Source organism: Suricata suricatta, chromosome 8 (genome assembly GCF_006229205.1).
Source record: "Suricata suricatta isolate VVHF042 chromosome 8, meerkat_22Aug2017_6uvM2_HiC, whole genome shotgun sequence".
NCBI lineage: Eukaryota > Metazoa > Chordata > Mammalia > Carnivora > Herpestidae > Suricata > Suricata suricatta.
In genome coordinates this window covers 81,385,431-81,406,415 of record NC_043707.1, presented here as the reverse complement: position 1 = coordinate 81,406,415, position 20,985 = coordinate 81,385,431, and the positions used below count along the sequence as shown (strand labels likewise).

The following is a 20,985-nucleotide window of genomic DNA, read 5'->3' as shown; positions in this document are numbered from 1 at the left end:
AAAGAAATATGCATCCAGAAGAAACTGTACATCAGGTTCTGAATTTTCACCTTTTTCCAGGCTAGCAACATGTGGTACAATACTGTCCTGTACTGCTGGTCAGTGGCAGTGAGCAGCAGTTTCCAGTCAGCCATGTGATCACCAGGGTAAACAACTGATACACTGGCATAATATATTCAACACTTTATTACAAGATATGCTTTGTGTGAGATGATTTTGCCCAGTTGCAGGGTAATGTGTTCCGAACATGTTCAAGGTAGGCTAGCTAAGCTACGATGATCAGTAGATTAAGTGTATTAAGTGCATTTCTGACTTAGAATATTTTCAACTTACAATGGGTTTATCAGGACATAACCCCATCATAAGTAAAGGAGAATCTGTGCTTAACCCTTCCTAGTTCAGAGAGCTGTTGAAGGAATAAGTGTCAAAGTTATTTAGGAATTTATTTTGCCCTATAAAACACTACATAAATATGAATGTAAGTATAAAGAAATTTTAAGAAAAATTTTACTACTGCTTAAGGACTCTTTTCTAATCCTCACTCTTTTATTCTACCTTCTCATTAACTTCTTTTCTCTGTCTTTAGTCTGCATTTAACTTTAAAATGTGAAGGACTTTTATTACAATTCATCTTTAGTTGAAAGACCACTTGGCCTGACATAGTACTTCAACACACAGAAGTGGTGAGTTCTGCTCACACTGCGATCGCAGTGTCAGATGTCTGCACCAGGGGCAGGCTGAGCCTGTCTTTCACCATTCTTAGCTCATGTAGCCAGTTAAAGATAGGTGGAGTATTACAGCCCCTCTTCATCTGGGCTCGGGTGGTGCTCAAAACCAACTAAAACTCCCCTGGTACTACATAGAGTACAGTTAAATCGGGAAGAAGTGGAAATAATTATGGTTTTGGGGGTCACTTTAAAAATACAAGCATCTTTTCTATTATTTTCCTTTCTTTTAAATAACCCAGAAGTAATGAGACTTCCCAGGGATTCACTTGCTCATCTGACCAAATCTGGCTCAACATCCTGACAATGTCTGGTTAAAAGATGTGACTACCACAAATACAGCTTCTCGTCCCTACACCATGTTTTACTCATTACCTGGCAAAGGGACGAGCCAAAATTCTCGTAAGCCTCCTGATTTCCCGTTCATAATTTGGGGAAGTAAACCATGGCTGAGAAACCACATGAAGCTCCATTAAATGAATCTAAATAAATGATATCTCTGCAAATGAATCACCACTTACCCAAATTCCATGCACTGCAGAGAGATAGGAATGGTCAATACATACCAGACTCCCAATAACCACAATGCACAGACTAGATCTCAGGGACAACTCCACCACACTGTATAAAAAGTGGAAAGAATATCCATCATTCCTGGTCACAGCTTGAAATGTACAGTCCTCATGTGGAAGAACTGCCTTACCATACAGGAAAACTTAGAAAAACTGAGTTGGACCATTCAAATACATGTGGATTTTAGAAAGGAGTAAAGAAGAAAAAAAATTAAGGACGGATGACTGCTCTGAAAGAATGCACAAAAATTTCCTTAAATTGCACAACTTTTTCCCAGTCACAGTGAGGCTATTTTCTTGGTCACACTTATGAGATTGCCCTTTATTCCCTATACAAATGTTTGTGGAATTCTTATTGTGTTTCAGGGACTATGCTATATGCTGAGGACATACCAATCAACAAAATATATTTCCTACTATTATGGGACAAACCCCACCCATTGCCTGCTTTTCACAAATAAGGTTTTATTAGAACACAAGCATTTGATCATGTTTTGTCTAAGACTAGTTTGCTATGTCTATGCTACAATGACAGTGTCAAGTTGTTGTGACAGAGACTATGGCCCACAAAGCCTAAAACATTTACTCTCTGTCCCTATACAGAAAAAGTTTGCCAAGCCCTGTTATAGAGGAAGAAGTGGACAAAAATACAGGAAATTATAATATTGTTAACTAACAGCTATCATGTGGGAATTCTGCAGTTTCAAATCAGGATCTGAAGAATCAGGAAGACTGAGCAGGTAACATTTAAACTAAGAATATGAAAATGAACAAATAGCTAACCAGTTGATGGAGAGAGAAAATACCCCACGGGAAGGCCACATGCAAAGACCAGGAGGCAAAAGAGAGCATATCCCATTCAGGGAACTGAAAGGATAGTCTGTCAACTTTTCCAGAACAAGGTGAGTGGGGAAAGTAGGGAGAGAAATGATAGCAAAGAATCAGGACCAAGATCACAAATGTTCCTCTATATCATCCTTAGAAATTTTGAGGGTCTAAATTGTGAAATGAAATAATTAAGATGTGTAAATTTATGATTTGGTGTTTATATAAGACTTATGATGAGGTTCCTTTCTGAGATAGCCACCAGGAAAACAAAAGGAATGAACTTAGGAATTGAGATTCATAAGAAAATGCTAACATTCAAATTAATCGATCCCTTCAACCTCTACAAACCCATGGCTCTGGGAATTAAATGGCTGTGTTGACAGCATGATACAGGCATACCTTGTTGTATTGCACTTCACAGATATTGCACTTTTTATAAATTGAGCAAGTCTATTGGCACCATTTTTCCAACAACATTTGCTTATCTCTGTACCACATTTTGAAAATTCTAGCCATATCTCAAAATTTTTATTTTATTATATTTGTTATGGTGAATCTGTGACTAGTGGTTTTGGATGTTACTACTGTAACTATTTTAGGGAACCATAAACTGCACCCATATAAAAGAGCAAATTTAATCGATAAATGCTCTGTGCGTTCTGACTGCCCCATTGGCTGGCTATTCTCTGTCTTTCCTCCTCTGCTCAGGCTTCCCTATTCCCTGAAACACAACAATATTAAAATTAGTCCAACTAATAACCTGCAATGGCCTCTAAGTCTTCAAGTGAAAGAGCCACACTTCTCTCACTTTAAATCAAAAGCTAGATATGATTAAGCTTCATGAAGAAGGCATGTCAAAAGTTGAGATGGGCTGAAAAGTAGGCCTCTTGCACCTAAGAGTTAGCCAAGTTGTGAGTGCAAAGGAAAAGTTCCTGAAGGAAATTTCAAGTGTTACTCCAATGAACACACAGACGATAAGAAAGTGAAACAGCTTTATTGCTGATTTGGAGAAAGTTTTAGTGATCTGGATAGAAGACCAACATGCCCTTAAGCTGAAGCTTCATCCAGAGCAAGGCCCTTACTCTCTTCAAGTCTATGAAGGCTGAGAGAGGTGGGAAAGCTGCAGAAGGAAATTTTGAAGCTAGTTGAGGTTGGTTCATGAGGTTTAAGGAAAGAAGTCATTTCCATACATACAAGTACAAGGTGAAGCAGCAAGTGCTGATGTACAAGATTCAGCAAGTTTTTCAGAAGATCTAGCTAAAATCATTAATGAAAGTGGCTCTGCTAAACAACAGAGTTTCAGTGTAGACAAAACTATCTTATGTTGGAAGAAGATGCCATCTAGGACTCTCATAGCTGGAGAGAAGTCAGGCTTCAAAGCTTCAAGGGACAGGCTGACTATCTCATTAGAAGTGAATGCACCTACTGACTCTGAGATGAAGCCAATGCTCACTTACCATTCTGAAAGTCCTAGAGCCCTTAAGAATTAGGCTAAATCTACTCAACCTATTCCCTATAAATGGGACAAAAAAGCTTGTATGATAGCATATCTGTTTACAACATAATTTATTAAACAGTTTAGGCCTACTGTTGTGACCTACTGCTCAGAAAAAAGTTTTAAAGATTCCTTTTAAAATATGACTGCCCTGGAGTTCCTGGGTAGCTCAGTTGATTGAGTATCTGACTCTTCATTTTGGCTCAGGTCATAATCCCAAGGTTGTGGAATTGAGCCCTGCATTGGGCTCTGTGCTCAGTATGGAGCCTGCTTAAAATTCTCTCTCTCTCTCTCTCTCTCTCTCAGTCCCTCTCCCCCACTCATATACCCTCTCTCTCAAAAATTAAAAAAAAATTAAATATGACTGCTCATTAACAATACACCTGGTCACCCAAGGGCTCTGATGAAGATGCACAATTAGATTAATATTTTTTTCATGCCTGCTAACATAACATCCATTCTGTAGCCAAAGGATCAGGAAACAAGTCTTATTTTTTAAGAAATATAGTTGCCACAGACAGTGATTCCTCTGATGGATGTGATCTGGGAAGTCCGTTGAAAACCTTTCGAAAAGGATTCACCATTCTAGATGTCATTAAAAACATTTGTGATTCATGAGAAGAAGCCAAAATAGCAACATTAACAGGAGTTTGAAACAAGTTAACTCCAACCCTCATGAATGACCTTGAGGATTCAGGACTTCAGTAGAGGAAGTAACTGCAGAAGTGGTGGAAATAGCAGGAGGACAAGAATTAGAAATGGAGCCCAAACATGTGACTGAATGGTTGCAATCTCATGATCACACTTTCATGGATGAGGAGTTGTTTCTCAACGATGAGCAAAGAAAGCGGTTTCTCCAGAGGGAATCTACTTCTTGTGAAGGTCCTGTGAAGACTGTTGAAATGACAAGAGAGGATTTAGAATATTACATAAAGTTAAATGATAAAGCAGTGGCAGGGTTTGAGAGGATTGACTCCAATTTTAAAAGAAGATTCATTGTGAGTAAAAAGCTATCAACATCTTTGTATGCTGTGTAAAAATTGTTCCTGAAAGGGAGAGTCCATTGGTGCTGTAAATTTCACTGTTGTCTTATTTTAAGAAATTACCACAACACCTCAATGTTTAGCAACCACCATCCTGATCAGTCTCTCACCATCACGTCGAGGCAAAATGCTGGAGGCACCAGTAAAAAGATTATGAGCTAAAGAGCTCTGATAATGGTTAGCATTTTTAAGCAACAAAGTTTATTTATTTATTTATTAAAGTTTATTTATTTATTTAAAGAGCCAGCAGAGGAGGAGCAGAGGGAGAGAGAGAACGAGAGAATCCCAAGGAGGTACTGGACCATCAGCGCAGAGCCCAAAGCAGGGCTCAAACCCATGAACTGTGAGATCATGACCTGAGCCTAAGTCAAGAGTTCAATGCTTAACTGACTGAGCCATCCAGGCACCCCACAACAAAAGTATTTTTAAATAAAGGTATGTACATTGTTATTTTAGACACAATGATATTTCAAACTTAATAGACTATAGTATAGTGGAAAAATAACTTTTGTATGTACTGGGATATCAAAAAATTGATTTGAGTTGATTTATTATGATATTCACTATTGAGATGGTCTGGGACCAAACCCACAATATTTCTAAGATACACCTGTACTAAAATTTCTTATAACAATTAAGTCAGCACTTCAACTCCAGTTTGTGCTGACATTATAACCAAGGCACATCTGAAAAGACAGTCAATGATGGTGCTGAAGGGGAAGTCAGCCTTCCCTACCTGAAAACCAAGACAAATGAAGTAACTTAGGTCTGATTTCTGCCTTTCCTATAAAATGTCTGTATTAATCAACCATGGTTTTCACCCTCTCTCATCAGCTCCTCCATCTTAGGCATATTTCCTTGTTCTTCCTCTTCTCCTAGACCTCTTAACATAGGCATGCCCTATTACTCAATCTTGAGATCTAGTCTCTAACACTAACTCATATAGTGAATGAATCCAGTCTTATTGCTTTAAATATTATCCATAGGCTAGTGATTCTCAAATGCTTATCTTTAGCACAAGTTTTCTCCCCACTTCAGTCTTGGGTATCCTCTTGCCTATTTGATAACTTCACTTCGATGTCTAGAAGACATCACACAGTCTGTATATCCCTCACAAATTTCTTCCTCTCAAAACTATTCAGCCTGCAATCATTTCCAACTCAGTTGACAGTAACTACATCATTTCTGCTATTCAGACCAACCATGTGGAAGTTATCTTTGACTCCTCTCTTTTTCTCATATCCTCATCCAATCTGTCAGGAAATCCTTTGGTCCTGACATCAAAACATATACAAAAATTTAATCTTTCTCACCACTTCCACTGTGGCCACTTGCTAATCACTATCACCTACTTGGACTACTGAAACAGCTTCTAAACTTCCCTTCAAATTTATTCTCAACACAATGAGTCAGAGAGATTCACTTAAAATATAAGTCAAATTTTGTCACTCTTCTGCTTATAACCTTATCTTGATGATTATGCTCTCCCCACCTATCCCCCATCACTTCTCCAATCTCAATTCCTACTATTCCCTCTCACTAACTAAACTGTTGGCCTACTGATCTCCTGGTTGTTTCTCAATATACCAGGGATGTACCAGGAATGCCCTTGCCTCAGGATTCTTGCACTGGCTGTTTACTTTACCTGGAATGCTATCCCTCCCCCCAGATAAGCACAGAGCAAATTACCTTGCCTACTGTAGTAGATTGAATTATTGACCTGAATTCTTCATCCCTCCCTACATCCATACTCTTTTTTTTAAGTTTATTTATTTTGAGAGGGACTGAGACAGCAAGAGTGGGGAGAGGCAGATACAGAGGGATAGAAAGAATCCCAAGCAAGCTCTCCACTACCAGGGCAGAGCCTGACACAGGGCTTGAACTCATGAAACCATGAGATCATGACCTGAGCTGAAACCAGGAGTCAGATGCTTAACAGACAAAGCCACCCATGCACCCTATATATTCACATTCTTGCCTCATCATGAGTACAGTATATTTCTCTGTACCTTGACTTTAGACTTGGTCATTTGACTTCCATTTGCCAATGTATATCAGCAGAAGCAACAGTAGGTCAGTTTTGAGCCTAGCCCTGAAGAGGTTTGCTCTCTTGAATTTTCATCACCATGAAAAGTCTTTTCCCTACCAGATGGTACTAGACACATTATGCCCCAGAGTGAAAGTACATGGAACAGAACTGCTTCAGCCAACCTACAGACCATTAAACAAGAATAAATTATTGCTCTTTTAAACCAGAAATTGACACTTTTCCTATAAAGGGCCAGATAGAAAATATTTGAGACTTTATGATCCATATAGTCTCTATTGTCTCAACAATACCATTGTAGCTTGAAGGCAGCCATAGGCAATATGCAAATGAACATGAGACATGGTTGTGTTCCAATAGAACCCACAGAAACAGGCAATGGTGAATTAGGATTTGAACTGAGTCTCTCTGACTCCATAGTATCATTTAATTCCATTAAGGCCAGGTGTCTGGAGAAACCCACAACATCTGCTAACGAAATAAAAACAATGATCTATAAATATGGTTGATAAAATACATATCTAGCAAATTCATCTTTTTCTTTGGCCTGATAATCACATAAGATTACTCAACTCCTTGTTCCTTTAAATACTAGTATATGATTGCTGATTTTGCTAAATTTTCCTTAATTGAATAAAGTCTTTCTGGTGTGCTTCATACCCATGTTCCTGACTCAGTCTAAACTTGCCTTGAAGCTATTAGACTAAGCATCCCTAAGTTAATCCAACATATGTAAGTTCTAGCTGGTATTTGGACTTTCTTGGCTTGCTACTCCACTTGATTATGCATATGAATTACCTCAGCATGTACTCAATTATTGCCAGTACTCAAGAGCCACATTTCTCTTGAACTAACACCCATGTTTTGCTCTGGCCCAGCCTTTGAGCATATGCAATGAGCTATCAACCTCTAAATATTTTGAGCATTCTCTTTCACAAGCTAGAATTAGAACACTGCTAGTCAGTATTAGCTACCATCCTTTTTTCTTTTGCAGTAAACTAAAAGCAAAACAAAACAAAAACTTTAACCTTGAGCTTCCAGAAAACAGATTTTTGGAGTCACATTTCTCTTCCTTGTATCATTCAGGGGGATCTGATAGGAGCCTGTATACATTCATGATTGAATGCTATCAATGTTCTTCAGTGAAAGTCTATGCTATGAAGGCAGGTAGGTGTGCCTTTAGATACTGGTTTCACAATTAAATAGGTGTGTACATTTGACCAAGTACTTAATGTCCTCAGTTTATCGCTAAAATATTTCAATGAAACTCACTCCATAGGTTTTTTTTTTCTCCCTGTCTTCTGTAGTTTAATTTACTTTCAAGAAAGTTGATGAGACCTTTATGCCCATATGTTGGGGGAGAAAACAGAATCATCTTATAAGGATGACTGGTTTTTGTTTACAAATAATATTTAGGGAAAGGGTTTCATGAGCATAGTTAGAATACCTTGAAGATACATGAAAGCATTTTTGGCATAAAATATAAGAATTCCCATGGGCTAGCAAAGGAGAAATAAGGGGAAAGTCTCTGAATTTAAAAACTAAACAGGATATATATCCTGCTTCTGGCAGTACCACTGAGATTTGGCAAGATCTCAAGATATTACATATGCCTTGTATGTTAGGTTCATGAAGGAGTGTAATGAGAAAAAAAAAATCTAGGCAGTTAGCTAGGGGTCAGATTTTGCCACCTTACAGAGTTCACGCTATGTTTAATAGAGAGTGACAAGTTTTAAGATGAGGTGAGACTTCATTCAAGAGTTACTTTAGGAAGATTAATCTGAGGGAAGTCAGAATTGGAGAAAGAAAACTGAAGAAGAGAGAAATTGGTGGCAGAGAGATTAGGATTTAGGGTTTATTGTAATAGCCAGGGTCTAAGGTGATAAAATCTTAAACTTGTATTGTTTGAACCTCCCAATTCTTGGACTTTAAAGGCCTGGTGAAAAAAAGCAGGTTGGCCAAGATTTTGAGATGCTCTTGGCCTTGCCAGACACAATTACAGCCACCTGTGACCCAAGTCAGAGTTTGAAACATAAAAGTCCTAGGAATCCCATTTAACCTGGCATCTGTATGCTAAGAATATTATGGGATGGACTTTTGGTCTTCTCTTTAGCAATTCAATTAAGATGACCTCAAGTCTGAGAGGTAGGAAATGGATGCTACTGAAAAGGGCTACTGAAAGAAGATTGAGTGGCTCACTGATTGGAAGGGCTCCCAAATCAGGCTTGCTGCACTCTGACAGTCAAAGAGGGTGTGTGTGGTGTTTTCTTTTACACAGCACTCCAGAATCTTACCTATTTTAAAGATCATTACTGCCATTAAAATACAAATTGAACTTTCATTGACATTCAACAACATATATCACTAAGTTTAGACAGATGTCAGTTCGGCTGAGAGAAGCTTTTCACTCTTCTTGGAGCTGTTTTCCCTTCACAATGAGAAAGTCTGACTTTCCCCGGTAAGAGTAAAGCATTAACAGTAATACACTTACTGACTCTGCCTAAATATTTAGTAAGTGTTGAACACAGATATAAATACAATCAGTTATCCTGTAACTATACAAAGTAGTTCTGGCCTAAAGATTACTTACCTAATCTCTGTTTTGTCTTGAAATGAAATCTATAGAGAGGAATATTGTTCAAATATTTTTTAAATGTTTATTTTTGAGAAAGAGAGCCAGAGTGAGAGCAGGGGAGGGGCAGAGAGAGAGAGAAAGAGAGAAGGAGAGACAGACAGATAGAATCTGAAGTGGGCTCCAGGCACTGAGCTGTCAGCACAGAGCCTGATGTGAGGCTTGAACTCATATGACCTGAGCCAAAGTTGGATGCTTACCCAACTGAGTCATCCAGACACCCCAATATTATTTTTTACTTAAGGAATAAAAGAAAGGAAAATCAAATCTTTTGAGACCTTACTATGTTCCAGGCACTTTGCTAGGTCCTTGGAATACATTATATCATTCAATTCTTATAACAACCTTATAAATTAAATATTGCCAGTTCATTTTACAAACGAAAAATAGATCCTTAGAGAAGTAGAATCACATGACAAAAATAAAGCACATAAAAATGTACAGAGGCTGGGATTCTACTCTAAATTTGTCTCTCAAATTTTAGAAAATAAAATGTATGACTAATTTCCAAATGAAATAAATAAGAACTACTGATTAGCATTAAAAGGAAAGAAAGGAAGAAAGGCATTTGTATATGCAAGGCACATTAAACTGCTATGTCATTAACATTATAGATCTAGAAATTAAAGAGCTGGGATTAAACTCTGTGACCCACAAACTCCTGCTCTCTCCCACTGCATAGAATCATGAAGTTCTGGAATAAATAAATAAATTCTGGATCTTATCACATCCAACATTTTCATTCAACAGATGAGTGAGTAGAGGCCAAAATAACCTATTATGATTTATTCAAACGCAAACAATTGTCAGCAATCAAGAGTCCTTGTGTCCACTTCTGAGGTTCTTATGAAGCACCAAGGCCCATTCCCCTAAAGTATGAGGACTATCAGTCAGGATGTATCCCTGTTGGACTCTCACTAATGTACTATAATCTTCAGAAGTTCTCCTCTGCTACTCTAAATGTTTATCTTTCACTACATCTTTCTTCTTAGTCTGTCTAGAATAATGATCCCTAACTTCAGGTTTCTAATTCTGTTTTGTTATATCTGCTCCTATTTCACTCTTCTCCATTTCTCTGCATCCATGTACCTCCATCCAGCTAGTTGCTCATGATGGAAAATGGAAGCCATTCTTAATAACTCATTCTGTCTCATTGGTTCATCCAATCCATCCCATGGTCAATTTATACTACCCTCATAATATATGTCACCGTAATTTTGTCTCCACTGACTGCCATTAATCTGATCCAAATTACCATCATCTCTCACCTAACCATATGCAATAATCTTCTAACAGATATCCCTCACTGAAAAACTCCATCTCTCTTCACTTTTGTTCTTTTGCAGTCTGTTCTCCACAAATCCAGAAGTCAGAGAATCTTTTAAAAATACAAATCACATATTTTTTAGATCTCTTTAAAACCCTGCAATGACCTCCAATGTATTTAAGATCAAATTTTTAAATGGTAACATGGCCCTCGGTTGTCTGTAGAATTGACCTGAATCTACCTCTCGGTTTTGCCTTGTTCCATTCTTTCCTTCCATCACTAATTCTTCACACACATTGACAGTCTCTCATTTCTCAGACACCTTCAATCACTCTTCCAGTATTTTACCCTTTCAGTTGTAATTTCAGTTGTAATTTCCAAAGAAGGTTTCCTGTTCTCTCAATCTAACCTAGGTACTCCTTTAATTTTCAATCATAGAAATCTGTATTTTTCCTTCATTGTACTTATCTCATTTTCTTAATACATGCTTATTTTTGTGGTGAGTTGTTTACTGTTGTTCTCCCTGTCTGAACTTTAAAGATCATAAAGGCAGGAAACAGGTCTATTTTGTTCTCTGCTAAATCCTCTGCCTTAGCAAAGCGTCTCATGCATAATAGAATCTCATGAATATCTGCGGTAAAGATGAATGCCTAAACACTCAAGAATGACCCAAACATTATAAGTTCACAATGGGATTCTCTCAAAATAAATTTATTTAAGTGGATTTGCTTAAAATTTTTTTAAATAAAGATTTTTATGTTGCACTTGGTAATGGCAAAGAGAGAATGAAAGAAGTATTAAAAAATCCAAGTACAGGTAGAGATTAACATGTTATGTATTATGCAAATACTGGGGAATTAACTTTAAATATGTTTTACTTCCTGAAAAGTATTTAATGAATGACCACTTTATCTGCCTGTTCCAAATTCAGTTTCTTTTAAAATAATGAAAAGTAAGAAAGATCTGGCCTTAATCAATTTTCCCCCAATCTTACCGTTCTCTGATTAAACTTAGTCCTGGAGATGGTAAAATATCCACAAAGTGAAAAAAGATTCCTGGCTTCCATGAATAAGGGCAGATGTAGTAATCTACTCAGAACAAAGGATAAATGTATATACACAACAAGATGTGACATCAGACTGGTTTTATATACATGAAGCAGAATGTACTGATTCATCAAAGGTATCTGCTTAAGAAATACATGACAGTAAAGAAATTAGAAGTTCTGGTCAAGCATTTACTGACTGACAGACCTCATAAGTCAGTTTTGTGCTGATGGAATATCCCTGGAAAAATAGCCTGACAGAGTTTTTCTGCTGCTTTTCTGTCAAACTGCTAATCCTGAGCACAGTAAACATGAAACCCTGAAATTCAGGTAATATATCATATACATATATACACACACGTATACACATATACATATATTTACATGTCAATGCAGTCAATGCTACTGAAACAAAAGGAATTGTCCTTAGCGTCTTGAGTTACACACGTATTTTTCATGTAATTGCATCTGTATAGACACAGCCACTGTAACATATATGATCTTCTATAAATTCTACTCAAAGAATACAACTAAATCAGTACTTAGAGCTAATTTCACTATAGTTTTGACAGCTTTCTAAGTAATAGATTAGCTCTCAATCAACTCTTCTACCTTACTCCCTTAAGTTTTTGTGGAATGAGTCAGAGTAGAAGTATTTAAATAAATAAAATAACCCACTAACTTGATCCTGCTTTATGAATGTTATAAATGGGGTCTCCAATAAAATGCATAAATCATTCTCCCTTGTAAGTCTCAACTAAGCTTCTGTTTACCAGATGGAAGCAAAAAGTGACAGTGCATGCAACATGTGCTCTAAATCCTCCTGTCAAGACTTTAAAAAAATGATATGTCTCTAAACATCCCACCGTAGTCCAGATGCTTTGGGCCTGATCTTTAAAAAGTAAAATAAAAATAAAACAAAACAGCTACAGGTACAAGCAGGAATCTGTTCCAGCTTTTTCCTGAAGAATTCTTGGAACTTCTTAATGATATTTAAAATAAAAGGCCATACAAAGCATAGCTAGAGAGCATCAGGACTTGCTGTATGCTTGAAATGGCAGGTTATTCTACGCTTCTGTCACTGTGCTCTGGAAGCCAGGTCACAGAAAAAGCCCTTTCATGAAGTTACTGGAAACTTCTTGGTCAGCAGAGAGCCAGATCAAGAAAACCAGATATCCTTTTACATTAATTAACAAAGTACTTTCATATACCATCTGCTATGGTCCAAATATACCCTTTCTCCCAAAACTCATATGTTAGAAATCTAATCTCAAAGTGATGGCATTAAGAGGTGGGGCCTATGGTAGGCTCTAACTATATGAATGAGATTTAATGCTCTTATAATAAAAGAGAGCCAAAGAGTTCCTTAGACCCTTCACTCAATACAGGATACAATGAGAAGTCTGTGCCTGGAAGAGGGCTCTCACCTGACCATAATGGCAGTCTGGTCTTGGACTTAGGCCTTCAGAACTATGATAAGTAAATTCTTGTTAATAAGCCACCTAGTCTGTGTCATTTTTACGATAGCAACCCCAACACACTAAGATACCTTCTTTAATCTAATTCTTACTGCAACTTCATTACATAGGTATTACTGCTCCCTTTTGCAGATGAGGAGAATGAGACCCCGAAAACTTACATGACTTGCCCAGTTTCATCACTGCTGAGTCAGCTTTTGCATACAGTTCTTTATACACCAAATTTAGTGCTTTTCCCACAATATTACCAGCAAGTTCTATCCACCAAGCTTAAACTACTGAGGGATGTTCGACTCTTGCCTTAGTTCACAAATGTAACTGAGATGAGATTTCTTAGTTCAGATCAAATTCAAGCATCTTTATTAAAACTATATAACAATGTGAGTGTGAGTGGTGGACTGCATGGTGTCTGATAACTAATTGAACTGTCTGTCCTCTGTAGCATCTCCAGGTCTGAGACACTGCCAGAATGGGAATATGGCCTTGAATGAATGAATGAATGTTATCACCTGAACCTCTTCAGGCAGATCCAATTTTTATTTCATTTTTTAATTATCTTTTGTTCTTTGACTCTCACAGTCCTGTTTTCTTTTTGTTCTTTTCTTTATTAAAATCTATCCTGTTGTCTTAAGAGACAGCTCAATTAAGACAAAATAAAATTAAACATCACATTTTAGCTAATAGTGACACACATTATTTTATTTTATTCTAATGTCATATTCTTTATTTCAATCTGTCCTTTATGAGTCCGATACAGCCTCAAATCTTTCACAAAATCTTTTCCTATAACTCTGATCTTCCAAGGATTAAGGCAAGAAAGACCATCTCTGCCTGAAGAGTGTAAACCTTGGTATCAATTGAGCATAACACTGTTGCACAAGAGAAAATATTCTTTTCTCATGACATCTTCTCACATGTTTTGCAGTATATACCATTATGTTTACATTGTTATTATGGGATTTTTCCACAGCTTTAAATAAAGCAAAAAGGAGACCACATATTCTTTCAACGTTATACTACAGCATTCCCTAGCAGGTCCCCCAAGGATTATTTGGCTACCTAAGGCGGGTGTAGCATTTTTGGACTGCTGGGCAAAGGGCCAAAGTCTAAAGTCCATGTTGCTTTGCAGATTATTTTTATTCTATAACTGGAAATGTGCAGTTCTTAATCCTCTTCACCTATTTCACTCAACCCACCCCCAATGGCAACCACTAGTTTCTTCTCTGTATTTATGATTCTGTTTCTGTTTGTTTCTTGAATTCCACAAATAAGTGAAATAATAATCTTGCCACAAATGGCAAGATTGCATTCTTTTTTATGGCTGAGTAATATTATGTTATATATCTTCCTCATTCATTCATCTAGATGGATACTTAAGTTGTTCCAATATCTTGGATTTTGTAAATAATACTGCAATAAAACATAGGGATACACATATCTTTTCAAATTAATGTTTTCATATTCTTTAGGTAAACATACATAGTAGTGGAATTATTGGGTCTTATAGTAGTTCTATTTTCAATTTTTTTGAGGAACCTCCATACTGCCTTCCACAATGGTTGCATGAATTTACATCCTCATTTTCTCTGATACAGGGACAAAAGTAGAAGAGGAGTGAATATCCATGATCAAAGTGTTCTTTGTTGCTATGAGTTTATATAACATTAACTATTCATTCAAAAATTCACTCAATAAATATTTATTTATGAGCACCTACAAAGTATCAAGTCCTTTATTTACTGGGGGAGGGTAAGCAATCAGTGGTAAAAAGATAAATCAGGCACAGATTCTATTCTCAAGGAAGTTATACTCATGAATAAAAATCATACTAGAACATCTCTTACCCTATATGAAGTAATACCATCTCATTATGCCCCTTATCCTTCTTTTAGCTTATTCATCATAAGAAACTCATGACTCCTAATTAATTCTTGTATCCCAAGAACTTCAACCCTTTCAGCTTTGTTAATTTTTATTTCTATTTTTTATTTCTAATTTTTATTTCTTTCCCTATTTCTTACCTTTGCTCAGCTCTGGAGAGACCTGAGGGAAAATGATAGTAATTAAGAATTGCAGTGCTATTCAATTTAGAACAAAAATAGAAAAAAGATCAATTAAAAGCTCAGAAGGAAACCCACACACATATGAAAATAGATAGATTACATAGGTACCTTTGTAGATACGTCATTAAGGTAGTTATCAATATTATTCACTAAATATTTCCCTGTATTTTCCTTCTAGGTATAAGGATTGCAGTTTCCCCTTCTCTTTGATGGTAAGTGTGAATCTGTGACTTATATTGATCAAAAAAAATGTGAGAAAAGTATGTTACCTCCTTGAAAAATCTCCAAAAGCCAGTCACAGATTTGTTTTTCTCTTCCTCTTTCAAAGTAATTCTAGAAGCACATGTCAGAACAGAGCCTCCATCAGTATTGGAAACTAAGTGGCTTCATGAGCAGGGTCCAAGTTGACTTGTCTCACAAATATAGCATGAGCTGAGAAATAGACTATTACTATGTTATGTCATAGGCATTTTTGGATTATTTGTTACTACAGCATAACTGAGTTTATCTGATTGATGCACTAGGGACAGGATGGAATATTTAATAAATTATTCTTGCTTAAGTGAGTATTTATTTAGAAAAAAATGAAATGGGTTCCTTTCCCACAACATACACAAAAAAAACAATTCCATATGAAAAAATACTTAAAAGCCTTAAAATTTTTAACAAAAACATAAGGTGACATATTTATGACATCAAACATGGAATTATATCTTAAACCAAACACAAAAAATCTTAGCCATAAAAGAAACATTGATAAATCTGACATTAAAATTTATGTTATAGATATAACACCAAAATCTTGATGCATTAAGGAAGAAAACAATAAACTGGATTTTTTCAATTTTGTCAAAGTTAAAAGCTTATACTTTATGAAAGAGAACAAAGACAAGCCATAGACTCAGACACAATATTTGCGAATCATCCACCTGTTAAAGGACTTGTATCTACAACATATAAATAACTCTCAAAATTCAATTATGAGAAAAAAATACACTGGGAATCCATTACTTACATTAACTAAGATATGGAAGCAACTTAAGTATCTATCAGTAGATGAATGAATAAAGAAGATGTGATATATATTAATTATATTATATTAATATATTTTAATGAGATGTTAGATATATACATGTATATAGATAGAGATAGAGATATATAATAGAACATTACTCAGTTGTGAAAAGAATGAGATCTTGCCATTTATGACAGCATGGAAGGACCAAGAGTGTACTATGGGAAGGAAAATAAGTCAGACAGAGAAAGCCAAATACCATATTATTTCAGTTATATGTGGAATCTAAGAAAACTAAACAAATGAACAAAAAAAGCAGAAACAGGTCCATAATTACAGAAAACAACCTGGTGGTTTCCAGAAGGGAATGGGTAAGAGGTGGGGAGAATGGTGAAGGGGAATGGGAGGTACAGGCCTCCAGTTATGGGATAAATGAATAAGTCACAGGGATGAAAGGCACAGCATAAGGAACATAACCAACAGTATTGTAACCTCATTATATGGTGATAGGTGGTAGCTACAATTCTGGTGAACATAGTCTAACATGGAGTTGTTGAATCACTATGTTGTACACTTAAAACTAATGTAACATTGTATGTCAACTATACATCAATAAATAAATACAATAAACTAAGGAAATAACACAATTCAATTTTTTAAATGGGCAAAGATTTCAAGTGACACTTCACCAAAGAAGATATCTGGATTGCAAATAGGACATTAAAAAGTGCTCAGTGTCATCAGTTATTATGAGCAGTTGTATTTGTTACTACAAATTAAAACCAAATTGAGATGCCATTACACACCAGTTACAAAAGGTAAAATAAACAAAAATTCAATCATACTAGTGTTGACAAGAATATGGAACAGCTAGAACTCTCATACACTGATGATAGGAATGTAAAATGGTAGAATCACTTTGACAGTTTATCAGTCTTATAAAGTTAAACACATCTACCATGTGATTCAGTCATTCTGAATCAGTATCTGCCCAAGAACAATGAAAGCATATGCCCACAGAAAGACCTGAACATGAATGTTAATAGCAGCTTTAATTGTAAGTGGTAAAATCTGGAAACAATACAAATGTATCAGTATGCAAATAAATAAATTGCTGTAGAAGAATACTATTCAATAATAAAAGGAAAAGTTATTATTGCATGCAATATGGATGAATCTCAAAATAATTACGCTGAGTGAAAGAACCTAGAATTCTACCCCCTAAGACAGAGTATGTACTTTTTATTCCATTTACATAAAATTCTACAAAATGCAAACTAATATATAAATGGCAGAAAATAGATTTGTGTCTGCCTGGAAGTGGAAGGAGGTGCAGGAAGGGATAGGAAGGAGAATTACAGTTATAGGAAGGAACATTTTGAAGTAAGGAATTATCTTAGTTGTGGTAATTTTTCACAGGAATATGTAAGTCAAAATGTATCATATTGAATACTTTAAATATGGATTATTTTCTTTATGTCAACTATGCCTCTAAATAAGTTTTTAAAAAGTTAAATTTATCCAAAGAAATCCAATAAACTTGCTCACATGTTTCTTAGCGGTGATGTTTAGTTCTCCCTCTGTCTGCAGCGGCACATGTGACCTTCCTGCTCCCTGACCCATGCTATGTCTGATTGTTCACCCCTTCTGGATGCCATCCTCCTGATCAATGGCTACAGGTGTGGAGTCTCAATCCTTAAAGGAGTGAAGAGTGAACCCTCAAGGTCCTCATCAGGACTCTCCTGGATAACAGCCCCAAGAGGTAAACTTTCTCATGTCAAACACGCACTGTGCAATAGTTAGCCTGGGGTAAGTCTGACTAGATGCTCCTGGAGATTTTAGGCTTCATGAGTAACTGAAATCAGAAGGTTCTGAAGATCTAAGATAGAATGCCATTTGTGGCATAGGTATGAGGTATGCCTCTGCCAAGGCGTTCCTGGGCTGGCAGAAGAGAAACACCTGTAAACTAAAAGAATGTATACATTTTAATGTCCATATGATGAGGTAAAACTATGGACAAAGTGAAACAGATCATAAATCTCAACAAGTAGTAAAATACTGGCCCCAGATTTTAAAGCTAATGTTGCTAAAGCCAAGACAAAGTTTAGGGCAATCTTGAAAACAGTTTGGATCTGCCCTCAGGAGTAGTGGCCCTGCCTACACTGTTTCCTGCCCCTACCTCTAGTATATGTTATCAACAGATTTGGAAAGGATGTTAGAAGAAAGATCTACTTCAGCTCTATGGAAAATTTCATTTGGAGAGGAGAGGAAAAAAAAACCTGACCTTTAAAATGGTGGGTGAAGGGGTAAGACAACCTTTCTTTAAGAAGAAGTTGAGAATTAACTACAACACATGTAGGGAAGTTGTTTTCATGCTGTAACTGGTGAGGAAAATAAAGTATCTAGTTCTACCCCTTCCACCCTAAAATATAAAGAAAAAATACAAGCATCAATACAAGGCAGAAGATATACTTAGCAGGTATGACAACAAAAGATTAATGATTAGCATATGTTTAAAATAGAATCTTTCAACAATAAAAAGACACAAAACCCAATAGATAAATGGGCAAAATACACAAACATGCATCTCATAAGAGAGGAAACATAACAGGCAATTTAGTATGTGATAAAAAGTTTAATCTCATTAGTAATCTTGGAAACCAAATTAAAACAACAATAAAACATCATTTTATACCTATTAGATTGCCAAGACAAAACAAAAGCAAAGCCAAACAAGCAAACAAAGAAGGCTGATAATACCATATAGGTAAAGATAGGAAACCACAGGAACTTTTCTGTATTACTAGCTAGAGTGTATTGGCTCCATCACTTTGAAAAACAATTTGGAATTTTCTCAAGTTCAACACGGGCAATTTCACACCTAAATACATACCCTACAGAATGCCTTGCATTTATGTACCACCAAATGTGCAAATATCCATAGCAAGATTGATTACAACAGAAAACACACACATACACACACACACACACACACACACACACACACGCACACACACTCCAACCCAGCAGGAGAATGAAATGATAGATATATTCTTACAATGGAATAGTATATGACAGAGAAATAAATGAACTATAGTCTCAACAACATAGATTCACTTTAGAAACCCAATATTAGATTTTAAGACTAGTGAGTCAAAGAATATTTTGTAGGACATCACCTTTATAGCTGAAAAGTAATGCAAAACTACAAAATATGTAATAAAGCAATTTTTTAAAGCAAGGGGATGTCCAGGATGCTTGTTATTTCAGGGAGTGAGAGAAGGACAAGATCAGGGAAGAACAAAGTTTGACTCTATTGCATGGGTAGTGCCTGTGGTTCTTAAGCAGGGTAGTGTATTTATGGATACACATTTTTAGCATTTTAGTACAAGAAAATGCAAAAATTAGATAAGAGGATATATCAAAAACAGCAATAGCTGAGAAGTTTCCATAACATAAAACAAATTCTTCAGTTTAAAACTGCACTCTCCAGAGACAGGAAGAAAAGACCAGTGAGTTGGTCATATGGCAGGTGAAGAAATGAATAGACTACCCAGTAGAAATTCATGAGTATTTATCAACATCTCAGAATTCCATCCATGCTATGGTTGAGATGCTGGACTGTAATGTCTGTTTCTAGAAATTAGTTGTTGCTAAAGTTGGACCCTCTTGAAAAAGCAAAAGCGGATTTAGTTTCTGCTTATGCATTAAATTCAATGTTTCTATTTATTTGGCAACTCAGGGAGTTGATATTCAGGAATATACAGTAAAGCATGACTTGAAAAGAATCAGAGAACACATGAACGGAGTTAAGGAAATAAGAGACAAGAAAAAGGCTGGCAAGCTGGGTAAAGGTGCAGCTTCAAGATTTGTGAAAAATCCCCTTTGAGAACCAAAACATAAAAATACATCCAAAGTTGCCAGTAAAGGAAAAAATAAAAGCTAAAAAAATGCACTCTCCAAAATTAATGCATTTATAAAAGTAAAAATAAAGTAAATATGCATATTATGAAATTTGTAATTTCTTAGAAGCTTCCAGACAGAAAAGACATATTTTCTAAAAGACACCTCTTCAGGGGCACCTGGGTGGCTCAGTCAGGTGGCACTGGACTCTTGATTTGGGCTCAGGTCATGATTTTACAATTGATGAGATCATATCGAGCCCCATGTCAGGCTCGTCCTTGGGATTCTGTCTCTCTTTCTCTGTCCCTCCCCTGCCTGCACGCACACACTCTCTCTCTCTCTTTCATAAATAAATAGATAACCTTTAAAAACAAATCCTTGTGAAAGAGACGGTCATTTAAAAAGACAATGACAGGGGAGCCTCAGTGGCTCAGTCAGTTGAGCATCTGGCTTCGGCTCAGGTCATGATCTCATGGTTTGTGAGTTGGAGCCCTGCAGCAGGCTCTATGCTGACCACTAGCTCAAAGCCTGGAGCCTGCTTCAGATTCTGTCTCTTTCTTTCTCTGCCCCTCCCCTGCTCACACTCTGTCTCTCTCTGTCTCTCAAAAATAAGTAAATGTAAAAAAAAAGAATAAAAGAAAAAGACATTCTTCAGACAGAAAATGAAAGATGTGGGGGTGCCTGGTCGGCTCAATCAGTGGAGTCTGAGACACTCCATCTCGGGGATGTAAGTTCAAGCCCTACACTGGGCATGGGGACTACTTTAAAAAAAAGAAAAAAAATGAGACATACAGAAAATAATGAAAAATAAAGTAGTAAATATGAAAGTAAATATAAGGTAATTTTGACTATATAAAACAATAATTACAATA

At 36.3% G+C, this 20,985-nt stretch overlaps 1 pseudogene; it reads left to right on the top strand.

The window, feature by feature from the left end:
* The first annotated feature begins 19,735 nt into the window (after window positions 1-19,735).
* On the top strand, window positions 19,736-20,156 carry LOC115297502 (annotated as a pseudogene).
* The last annotated feature ends 829 nt before the right edge of the window (window positions 20,157-20,985 follow it).